This window comes from Petaurus breviceps, unplaced genomic scaffold, assembly GCF_028583685.1.
Source record: "Petaurus breviceps papuanus isolate PSGF00001 unplaced genomic scaffold, PetGlider_PUasm1.0 178, whole genome shotgun sequence".
Lineage (NCBI taxonomy): Eukaryota > Metazoa > Chordata > Mammalia > Diprotodontia > Petauridae > Petaurus > Petaurus breviceps.
In genome coordinates this window covers 14332046-14343489 of record NW_027185777.1, presented here as the reverse complement: position 1 = coordinate 14343489, position 11444 = coordinate 14332046, and positions in this window count along the sequence as shown.

The window sequence follows — 11444 nt, the reverse complement described above, 5'->3', positions numbered from 1 at the left end:
TAGGCTTCACCAGATTGTCAAAAGGGAAGTAAGGTGGGAAGGAGGAAGGAAGGAAGGAAGGAAAGAAGGAAGGAAGGAAGGAAGGAAGGAAGGAAGGAAGGAAGGAAGGAAGGAAGGAAGGAAGGAAGAAAGGAAGGAAGGAAAGAAGGAAGGAAGGAAGGAAAGAAGGAAGGAAGGAAGGAAGGAAGGAAGGCAAGGAGGAGGGAGAGAGGAAGGGAGGGAGAGAAAGAAGGAAGAAAGGAAGGGAGAGAGGGAGGGAGGGAGAGAAGGAAGGAAAGAAGAAAGGGAAGGAAGAAAGAGAGGGAAGGAAGGAAAGAAGGAAGGAAGGAAGGCAAGGAGGAGGGAGGGAGGAAGGGAGGGAGAGAAAGAAGGAAGAAAGGGAGAGAAGGAGGGAGAGAAGGAAGAGAGGGAAGGAAGAGAGGGAAGGAAGGAAAGAAGGGAGGAAAGAAGGAAGGAAGGAAGGAAATGAGTATTTATTAAGCACCTATTATATACCAGGCATTGTGATAAGTACTTTACAGATATCTCATTTGACAGAGGATTAGAAGATTTGCCTTTAAATGCTAAGTGCAACTATTAGTGTAATGTAGTTGTGCAGGGCTATAATATGCACCAACAGTAGATATGAGAAAGAAATGCCAAATGCAGACCCCCATTGGAGAGACAAAGGGAAAAAGAGGTGAACAGAAGCACCAGGCAGCACTGGACAGGAAAACAGAGCCAACTGTGCTTGTGAAGGCTAATGGACTTTCCATGAAGAGGAGATTTCAGTGCAGCAGCTCTGTTCTGGCTCCAGGAGGCAGCACCATCTTGTTGCTGTTGGCCGCCTGCCTCCCCTTTTTATTCCGCCCCAGGTCTTCCCCCCTCAGCCCAAGGAGAAGTGGTTCTGGGGCAATTGAAGAGAGAGGGTATGTGAGCTGGAAGAGCCCAGGAGCCAACCTCTGCTGCTTTCCTAGGCCAGCATTGGTTTATACGGTACAGTAATATTGGGCCTGCTTCCCCTAAACCAGGTAACAAGTCAAGACTAAGACAGCAGTGTGTATGGGGAAATAGAGAACCCCTTGACCTAGTTGGGTGTCAGTAAAGGCTTTTCTTTTCTCCTCTTTGGTTTGAAACAGATGTTGAGTTTGCCTTGGGGAGACAGAAAAGAAGAATCAGGATTATTGCCATAGCTATTATTTATTTATAGTCAGGGCCTACAATTTCATTGTTTTTAAGAACTATAAATTCCCTATCTAATAATTCAAACCTGCATGTTATTCAGCCCTTTAGTACTGGACTTAAAGTAGGAAAGCCTGAGATGGATTCCAGTCTTAAACACTTAACTAGCTCTGTGACCCTAGCCAAGTCACTTGTTTGACTCAGTTTCCTCATCTGTAAAATGGTGATAATAATAGCACCTTACCCCCAAGGTTGTTGCAAATTCAAGACACGGGAGGACAGCTAATTCCATCATTCAAATGGAATAATATTTGTAAAGCATTTGACATAGTACCTGGTACATAGTAGGCCCTTAGTAAATGCTTATTTTCTTCCTTTGTTCCTACTTCATAGGGTTGTTATAAGGATCAAATGAGATAACCTTTGTACTGTTAAATTGCTGCAAAAATGCCAGCTATTATTATTGTCACAGAGAATTGCTTGAGACCACTGAGAGATTTGTCCAGGGTCACACAGCTGGTGTGTCAAAGGCAGGACTCAAGTCCAAGATTTCCTGATTCCAAGGCCATCCATTTATCCACTAGGCTTTGCTGCTTTTCACCATGAGAGAACAGTACGAAGCTTAAAGTCCCCTGGGAAAAGAATCAAGCCCTATTACTCTTTGTGTCTTTCACCATCCCCCGTATAATAAGCACTGAGTCTGTATATGAATGAATCAATGAAGAAATGAATGAATCAATGAAGAAATGAATGAGCTTCTTCTCTATTATTTTACTGCATTCGGCAATAGATTTTAGTGCTATAGGAAAAGGTAACAGAACTCTGGGAACCCATAAGTAACTTGGCGGCTCATTCACAGTTATTGGTTGGTAAGAGCAGGGCTGCTGTGGTGATTACGTCTGCTTTCAGGGAAAATCTGTCTCACCCTGTGACTGTTGGAGCAGATGGCCCTGTCTAGGAGGACCTAAAGGAGCAAAGGAAAGAGTTAGGATGAGGGACCCTAGGGCTGTATACATAGATAAAGGAGAGACAGAGAGAGAGAGAGAGAGAGAGACAGACAGACAGACAGAGACAGAGAGAGAGAGACAGAGAGAGACAGAGAGAGAGAGAGACAGAGAGAGAGACAGAGAGAGAGACAGAGAGAGAGAGATAGAGAGAGACAGAGAGAGACAGAGACAGAGAGAGAGACAGAGAGAGACAGAGACAGAGAGAGAGACAGAGAGACAGAGAGAGACAGAGACAGAGAGAGAGACAGAGACAGAGACAGAGAGAGAGAGACAGAGACAGAGACAGAGACAGAGAGAGACAGAGAGAGAGAGACAGAGACAGAGATATACAGACAAAGAGACAGAAAGGTTGATTGATAGTGCTTAAAAATAAAACATACCAGCAAATCCTGGTTAATAGACAGGCCATCCTGCTATTTAATGAAACCAATTAAGTAATGGAACATAGGGATATCAATTATGGTGAGAGCTAACATTTATATAATGCTTTATAGTTTACATAGAATTTTTTCAAACATTATCTCATACATTAGTAGCCAACATCTCCCAACTAGTATTGAAAAATTAAATACATGGTCCTGGCAAAGAACTCTGCAGAAATCAGTCGTTTTACATGTATTAGTTGGAAAAATTGGAGGCCAGGAGACCTGCCCTGCTCTGGCATCAAATTTAATGAAGGGAGGAGTTCTTAATTTCTTTGTGTGTCGTGGACCCTTTGGGCAGTCAATTGGATGAAGCTTATCAAGCCTTTCTCAGCATCATGTTTTTGAATGCACGTATAAACTACATACCATTACAAAGGAAACCATGAATTACATTGAACTATAATGAAATTAATTGGAAATGCAATGAAACCATGAATTATATTGAAATACAATCATCAAAGATTTTTAAAAACCAAGTCATTGACCCCAAATTAAGAACCTTTGCTCTATAATTTGGAACTGAGCCCCAAAGTTATGAAACTGTACATACATCAATTGACCCTACTACTTAGGTCTGTATCTCCAAACAGATCAAAGAAAGAGGAAAGGGATGTTTATATGAATCAGTCAATTTATTAAGTTCCTATTATATACAGGACCATACTAATTGCTGGGGATAAAAAAAAGGGCAAAAACAATCCCTGTGGACAAGGAACTACCATCTGAATGGGGCTGGCTGTTGTCCTTCATTCTCGAAGAGGACCAAAATGACATCACCGTGTTGGGTCAAGTTACAGTGTGTCTGACTGTGGCTGATCAGACCAGTATGAGCTCAGAATGCTCGGCCACAGATCAGGCACAAATAGTAGGGTAAACCACATGTAAACAATAACTTACAAACAAAATAGAGAGAGAGCACGCTCTCAGAGGGTGGGCACTGGTGGTTTCTTGCAGAAAGTGATTTTTTAGCCAAGATTTGAAGTAAGCCAGGAGGCAGAGATGAGAAGGGAGGGAATTCTAGACACGGGAGGATGGCTAGTGAGAGTGGTGGAAGATGGGAGCTGAAGAAGGCCAATGACAGTAGATCACAGAGTATGAGGAAAGAGGGAGTGAGAGTAAGGCCTAAAAAGATTAGAAACGTAGAGAGGGACCAGATAATTTAGGGCTTTAAAAGCCAGACAAAGGATTTTACACTTGCTAAGAAGGCACTGGAGTTTATTGGGTGGAAAAGAATTAGGGGCAAGCCTGACTGACACCCTGTTAGTTCAGGTTTGATATTGGAATGAAATCAGGTGCCTTTAGATCATTGAACAATTAATGAAAGGTTGTTTACTGAGCCCTAACGTAGCAAGGATATGAAACAAGTATACGTTTAGAGACCTGGCCTCCCTCGTCTCCCTGTGGAAACAAATCAGGCAGGTCCCAGGATGATGACTCTTGTCCACTTCAGACACCCTGGGGCCTGATTCACTAATGGGTGAGATGTTTTATGTCCCTAGGTGCTGAAAAAGCCAAATCAACACAGGCAGAGGCCACCAGGAAACTACAATTAGGGCGATATATGCCTTGTGTGTGTCATCCTTTCATTCAACCAAAACCTGATGCCCAGAGAAGAGATTTGCCCTACAAGCTTACTGACCCACATTCTGGAATGGACAAAGGTCTATTCGACTTCAGCATTTTGCTCCCCGTTTCCCAGAAATCTAATAAAAAAGATTTTTGGATTTGGAGGCAGGAGATACCTAGGTTAAGATCCTGCCTCTCTTTTCTCTGGCTGCCCCCTATGCTCAGAATGTTCTCCCTCCTCAATTCCACCAACTGATGTCCTGGGCTTCCTGTAAATCCCAGTGAAAATTCCATCATTCACAAGAAGCCTTTTCCAACCCCTTTTAATTCCAGTGCCTTCTCTCTGCCAAGTATTTTCTATTTATTTTATATATGGCTTGCTTTGTACATATTTGTTTATACATTGTCTCTCCCATTAGATTGGTTTTCCAATGCGTATAAAAGTTACGTTTATACTATATGTATTACTACACTAATCTATTAAATGTGCAATGGAGTTATATCTAAAAAAACATTGCACATATATAAATGAAAAAATACTTTATTGCTAAGAACGCTAACCATCATCTTTTTGCTGGTGGAGGGTCTTAGCTTGATTTGACATTGGTGGCTGCTGACTGATCAAGGATGGATGAAGGTTGGGATGGATGTGGCCATCTCTTTAAATAAAACAACAATGAAGTTTGCCATACAGATTGACTTCTTTCAACTTGAACACTTAGAGGTTATCCTACACCATTAATTGGCCTAATTTCAATATTGTGTCTCAGGGAATGGGGAGGCCCAAGGAGAGGGAGAGAGATGGGGAATGACAGGTCAGTGGAGCAGTCAGAGCATACACATTTATTGATTAAGTTCACTCTTAACTGGGTGCCATTTGTGGTGCCCCAAAAACAATTACAATAGTAATATAAAGATCACTCATCCCAGCTCACCATAACAGATATAATAATAATAATGAAAAAGTTTGAAATATCATGCATTACCAAAATGTGACACAGAGACACAATGTGAGCATGTGCCATTGGGAAAATGGCGGCAATAAACTTGCTTGATTCAGGGCTGCCAACAATCTTCAATTTGTGAGAGAGAGACAGACAGAGAGAGAGACAGAAAGAGAGACAGAGAGAGAGACAGACAGAGACAGACAGAGAGAGAGAGAGAGAGAGAGAGAGAGAGAGAGAGAGAGAGAGAGAGAGAGAGAGAAAAGCAATGAAGTGAAAGTTCAATAAAATGAAGAATGCCCGTATTACATCAAAGCGATCTCATCAGCTCCCAGAAATTTAATTCATCTCTATGCTGTTGTTACTCAGTCTTATCTCACTCTTCATGTCCCCATTTGGGGTTATTTTTTTTTGGCAAAGATACTAGGGTAGTTTGCCATTTGCTTTTCAAGCTCATTTGACAGATTAGGAAACTGAGGCAAACAGGGTTAAGTGACTTACCCAGAGTCACAGTTAGCAAATCTGAGGCTGCATTTGAACTCAGGTCTTCCTGACTCCAGGCCCAGCACTATTATCTACTACTCCACCTAGCTGTACATGAGTCTCACATCAATCTTACTGCCCTAATCTCCCTGCTGACCTCCAATCTCAACTCTCCAATTGCCTTTCAGACATCTTGAACAAGATGTCCAGTAGACATCTTAAAATCAACATGTCTAAAACAGAACTCATTATTTTCCCCCTAAACCCACCTCCCCTCCTACCTTTCCTATTTCTGTAAAGGTCAATACCATCCTGCTAGTCCCTCAGGCTCACGATCTAGGAGTCATTTGGATTCCTCACCATACTTCACTTCTCATATCCAAGCTGTCAGCCAAGACCTCTTGAGTTCACCTTTGCAACCTCTCTCAGATATACTCCCTTCTCTCCTCTGACACTTCTACCACCCTGGTACAGGCTCTCATCACCTTATGCCTGTACTATTGCAATAACCTGCTGGTGGGTCTTCTTGCCTCAAGTCTCTCTCCACTACAATCATCCTCTTCATCCACTAAAGTGATTTTACTAAAGTACAAGCCCCCTCATGTCACTGCCCCCCCCCCATCCCTACTCAATCAACTCCAGGTGATCCCTATTACCTCTCTGTTTGGCTTTCAAAGTCCATCATAATCTAGCTCCCTCCCACATTAACAGTCTTCTCACACCATACTTTCTGATATATACCCTCCAATCCGGTGACAGTGGCCTCCTGGCCACTCCACGAACAAGACACTCAATCTCTTGGTTCTGGGCATTTTCTCTGGCTGTGCCATATGCCTAGAATACTCTCCCTCCTCTTACTCCACCTATTGGTCAGGACCTTCTTATTTTCCTTTAAGACCAAACTATAATGTTTTCTTTTACAGGAAACTTTCCCCAACTGCCCTCAATTCTAATTCTTTCTTCCCCTTTCTTCCTTTTTATCCTGTCTATAGTTTGCTCAGTATACATTTATTTGCCTGTTGTCTCTTCTATTAGATTTTGAGGGCAAGGACTATTTTTTGCCTCTTTTGTATCCCCAGGACTTGGCACACGGCAGGCACTTAATAAATGTTTATTGATTGATCAATTGATTTAATCTTTGGTATGATTTTTATCTTTATATCCCCAACATTTGGTACAGTGCCTGACACATAGTAGGTGCCTAATAAATGCTTGTTGATTCTATGTATCCAAACGCATTAATCTCATGGTAAGAGTGGGCTACAACCCTTAGGTAGGTTTGATTCTAGATGAACATCCTTGGTGGAGAGGAAGGGGATATAGTCACTAACCCCAGGAATGTTTGAAGGCATCAGCACAAAATGCAGCAAGGATTTCATCAAAACAAAAATATGGCTTCTTCATTTTTATGAATTGATTCTTTAAAGAACTGCGTTCAAATCCCAACTCTACCATTTATTATCTTTGTGACCTCTGGCAAGTCATGTTACATCTCAGGGGCCCCAGATTCCTCATCTACAGAATGAGGGAACTCAACTCACATCATATGGCTTCCTGATCTAAATCTATGAGTCAGTCAGTTAAGGAGCATTTATGAGTGTTTGCTGTGTGTTTGACACTGTGCTAAGAGCAAAGGATTCAAAGAGAGCTCCTGTTTTAATGGAGAGACAACATAAATAACTACATCTATACAAAGTATAAACACTGTAAATGGAAAGTAATCCAAGAAGGAAGGTTCCAGGAAGGAAGGATGGGTATAGAGAAGGGAAGATTTGAACCTAGAATTGAACAACAGTTTAGTCAGGAGGTAGCCATGAGGAAGAAGAATATTCTGAAAGACATTTCTTCCAGAGACGGAGTGTCATGTCCAAGGGCAAGAAAACCATTGCTGCTCAATTATAGAGGTAGTGGTGGGGAATAAGAAGAAGAGGTCAGGTTGAAAGGCTTTAAAAGTCAAACAGATTTTAGATTTGATCCTGGAGGCAACAGGGAGGTGCCAGGATTTATTGAGTAGGTGGGTGATGTGGTCAGACTTGAACTTTAGAAAATTCCCTTAGACTTACAAAGTAAAGGGAGCAGAACCAGGAGAACGTTGTACATAGTAACAGCAACATTGTGCAATGATCAACTATGATTGACTTAGTTCTTTTTAGCAATACAATGACCCAAACCACTTCCAGAAGATTCATAATGGGAAATACAAACCAAATCCAGAGAAAGAATTATGGCATCTGAATGCAGATCAAACATACTATTTTCAGGGGCAGCTAGGTGGTGCAGTGAATAGAGAACCAGCCCTGAAGTCAGGAGGACCTGATTTCAAAGCCAGCCTCAGACATTTGGCACAATTACTAGCTGTGTGACCTTGGGCAAGGCACTTAACCCCAATTGCCTTGCCTTTCCACCTCCAAAAATAAAAAGTTTTTTTTTAAAGCATACTATTTTCACTTTTTTTCTTTTTTATACTTTTTTCCTTTTATTCTGTTTCTTCTTTTACAACATGACTAATATGGAAACATGTTTTATATGCTTGTACATATATAACTCATATCAAATTGCTTACCATCTTAAGGAGGGTGGGGAGGGAAGGAGAAAGTTTGGGACTCAAAATTTCATTTTAAAAAATGAATGTTAAAATTGTCAAATTGTCTTTACATGTAATTGGAAAAAATGAAATACTATTTAAAAAGGAAAAAAAATTCCCTTTGGTAGCTGAGTAGGATGTATTAGAATAGAAAGGGATCAACCTATTGCAATAGTCCTGGTGAGAGGAGTTGAAGACATGCTCCAGAGCAGCAGATGTGGCAGTGGAGAAAGGGGACACACATGAGAAATGCTGGGGGGAAGAAATACCAAGATTGCAAAATGATCTTCCACATTACCCTGAAATATCAAATTCTCCAGACAAGACCATGACAACCAAATATCTCCTTACCTTTCAAAAGAGCAAAACCCACCCCTGGAAAACACTGTTATCCATCATAAAGGAAGTGACTTGCTGGTAGATAGACTTAGAATTAAATCTTACAACATCTCTAATCATGTATATATCCTTTGACAAATTAAAAAAAAACCACGATGCTTCAGATATGCCTATTGCTAAGTAGAGGGTCAAGTTCATTTCAGAAATTTCAGTCTTTCTTTTTTTGACTTATTCATTACATCACCAGTTACATGTAGTTATGATTCTCATTTCAATTGATTTGAACAGGACAACAGCAAAGAGACCAGTTATAAATAAAGAAATTTTCCAAATAAGATACAGTGACCTTTATAGGCAGTATAATCTATAGCCCTCAAGCCCCAACTTTTGCCCAAATTTATCTTAATCAGTATTGACCATTTGAAAATAACACAGAAAAATCCTTCATTCTTTCAAGGTAAGACTCTCTACACTTGACATCTGAGGTTAGAGATAACCTTGCTTAGGAATTTAAGGTCATAGCAATCAGGCAGAAACTTTTCTTTTTTTTTCCTTTTTAAACTTAATTCCTTTCCTTCTTGGTTGTTTTTTTTGTTTGTTTGTTTTTTAGGGAAGAGGTAGGCAAGATGGTGGAGCATGCATGTAGCACACTCAACTGACATGTAGAAGAGTGAGAAGGCTTTTTTTTCTCCCCAGCTCAAGTTTTCAGTATCATTAACATTATTGAGTGACATAAGTTATTTAACCTTTAACCCTGACTTAAATGACTTAACTTTTATAGCCCCAAGTAACACAAAATGAATCCACGATTGTAACTTAGTCCTGTGGTTCACATAGTCCCATATTGATGGAATTGTACCTAGCACAAGCAGCTACAGATTGTTTCTCCAAGATTGATTTTCTATTTGCCTCCCTAAACTCTTTTTAAAAAATTTATTGATATCTTCTTTTTACTCCATAATCATTTCCTATTATGCTTCACCTTAACCCTCCAACTAACAAAAAACCCTTCTCTGACAATGTATCCAACATTCCATACCAGTAGTCCCCAACTTTTTCCTCATCTCTTCTTTAGGGCCAAGATTAATCATTCCAAGTAACTGGAGTTTGTCTTCCTTTTAACACTGCTTCCTTGCATTACTAGAATCAATGTATGTATTTTTCTCCTCCTTCAGTTTATTTCAATCTCCATCTGTTTCTACAGGTCTTGCCGCATGTCTCTGAATTTCCAATATTCATCATTTCTGATAGCACAATAAAATTCAATGACATTTATGCATTGTTCCTTGCTCTGTTCAGCCTTTCTCCCAATCCATGGGTTATTTTGTTCCCAGCTTTTCCCTAACTATTACAAAAAGAGCTTTTATGAACATATGGGTGTATATGGGACCTTTCTAGCGTTGACTGCTTTGGTTAAATGCCCAGTAGTTTTTTTTGTATGTGCTGTAAAGTTAACCAATATGACCCCATAGTGTGTGGTTAAGAAGCTTCCTTCATTACATCCAATTCAATAGGAACCTAGAAGAGATGAGTCACATAAAATTAGAAATTCACTAAGATTCTTAATCCATGTGCTAATGGCTCTTCTTTGAAGGCAAGTAATCAGATGAAACACTACAGAGGCAAATCCCTAAACAAGACCTACTTTTTTTTGATTTGGGTATTTTATATATCCAAAATAGCATGAGGAAAAAAATCTAAAGTTGCCCTTGTAGAAAAAGTGAAGAGGACCATATTTAAATTAAACAATGATTAATAAAACAAATGAGATTTAGTAGTTAATATGAAATTTAATATTTTTAATTTAAAATTTTAATATACTAAAATGCTATATATAAATGTATTATATAAAATATAATGTTTATATAAAAATCTTACTCTGATACAGTTGTCACTTACTTAAACATTTCATATCACGAGTGACTAAATCTTTAGGGGTAGGGAAGAATAGAGATAGTTATTGAACCTGTGATTTCACCAGTGTAAGGAATTCCCTGAAAAGGAAAGTCATACAAAAGCACGTCAGACCCATCTCTACAAGTTCAAAGTCTTAGAGAGTTGCCCAGAGTACCAAGGCAATCAGAAGCATGTCACCACTCACCTAGTAGTAGCTACTTGATTTGCAGACAAGATCCATAGAGGAGATGGTCAGTCTTTTAGGGTTATCCTTGTAAATCTAGCTGGATAGGAAGACCGAGACTAATTCTGCCTCAGGTATTTTGGGGCTGTACAACCTTGGGTGAGTTATTTAACCTATCTGTGCCTCAGTTTCCTCATGGGTAAAATGAGGAAGTTGAAATTGATGACATCTAAGGCTCCTTCTAACTAAGTCTATGACCTATAGTGTCTATCAACAGATGGCAATTGTTATAGACAGGGTAAGATGAAAAATAAGAAAAGAGTTGAGGGAAGGGGATGAAAAAGAAACAAGGGGTAAGCAACTATGAGAAGAAACTAGAGAGGTTTGGGCTAAAATGAAAGGTTCCAAGAGCTGAAATGGCAAAGAGAGAATTGTCACTCTTTGGATCTTCCTGCAAAAGACATTGAGGTTCTTACTGCTTTCTTTCAACTGATGGTCAAGCTGAGATCTGGAAAAAGTAGGGGAGTAAAAGTGAAAAATGAAGAGGAGGATTTCCAGTATTAGAGACCAGGAGAGAGACTTGTGTTTCATCACCTTGAGATATCCTCCCACCTACTCTGCTATTAGAATATTCCTATGAGAATTCCTTAAAAATGGTATGCATATCATTTTACTGTATTTATATATCTAAGGACCAGTATATGGTAAGTGATTAATAAGTGTTTGCTCTGCTTATCTATCTACCTATCTATCTATCTATCTATCTATCTATCTATCTATCTATCTATCTGTCTGTCTGTCTGTCTGTCTGTCTGTCTGTCTGTCTGTCTGTCTGCCTCTCTCTACCTATGTATA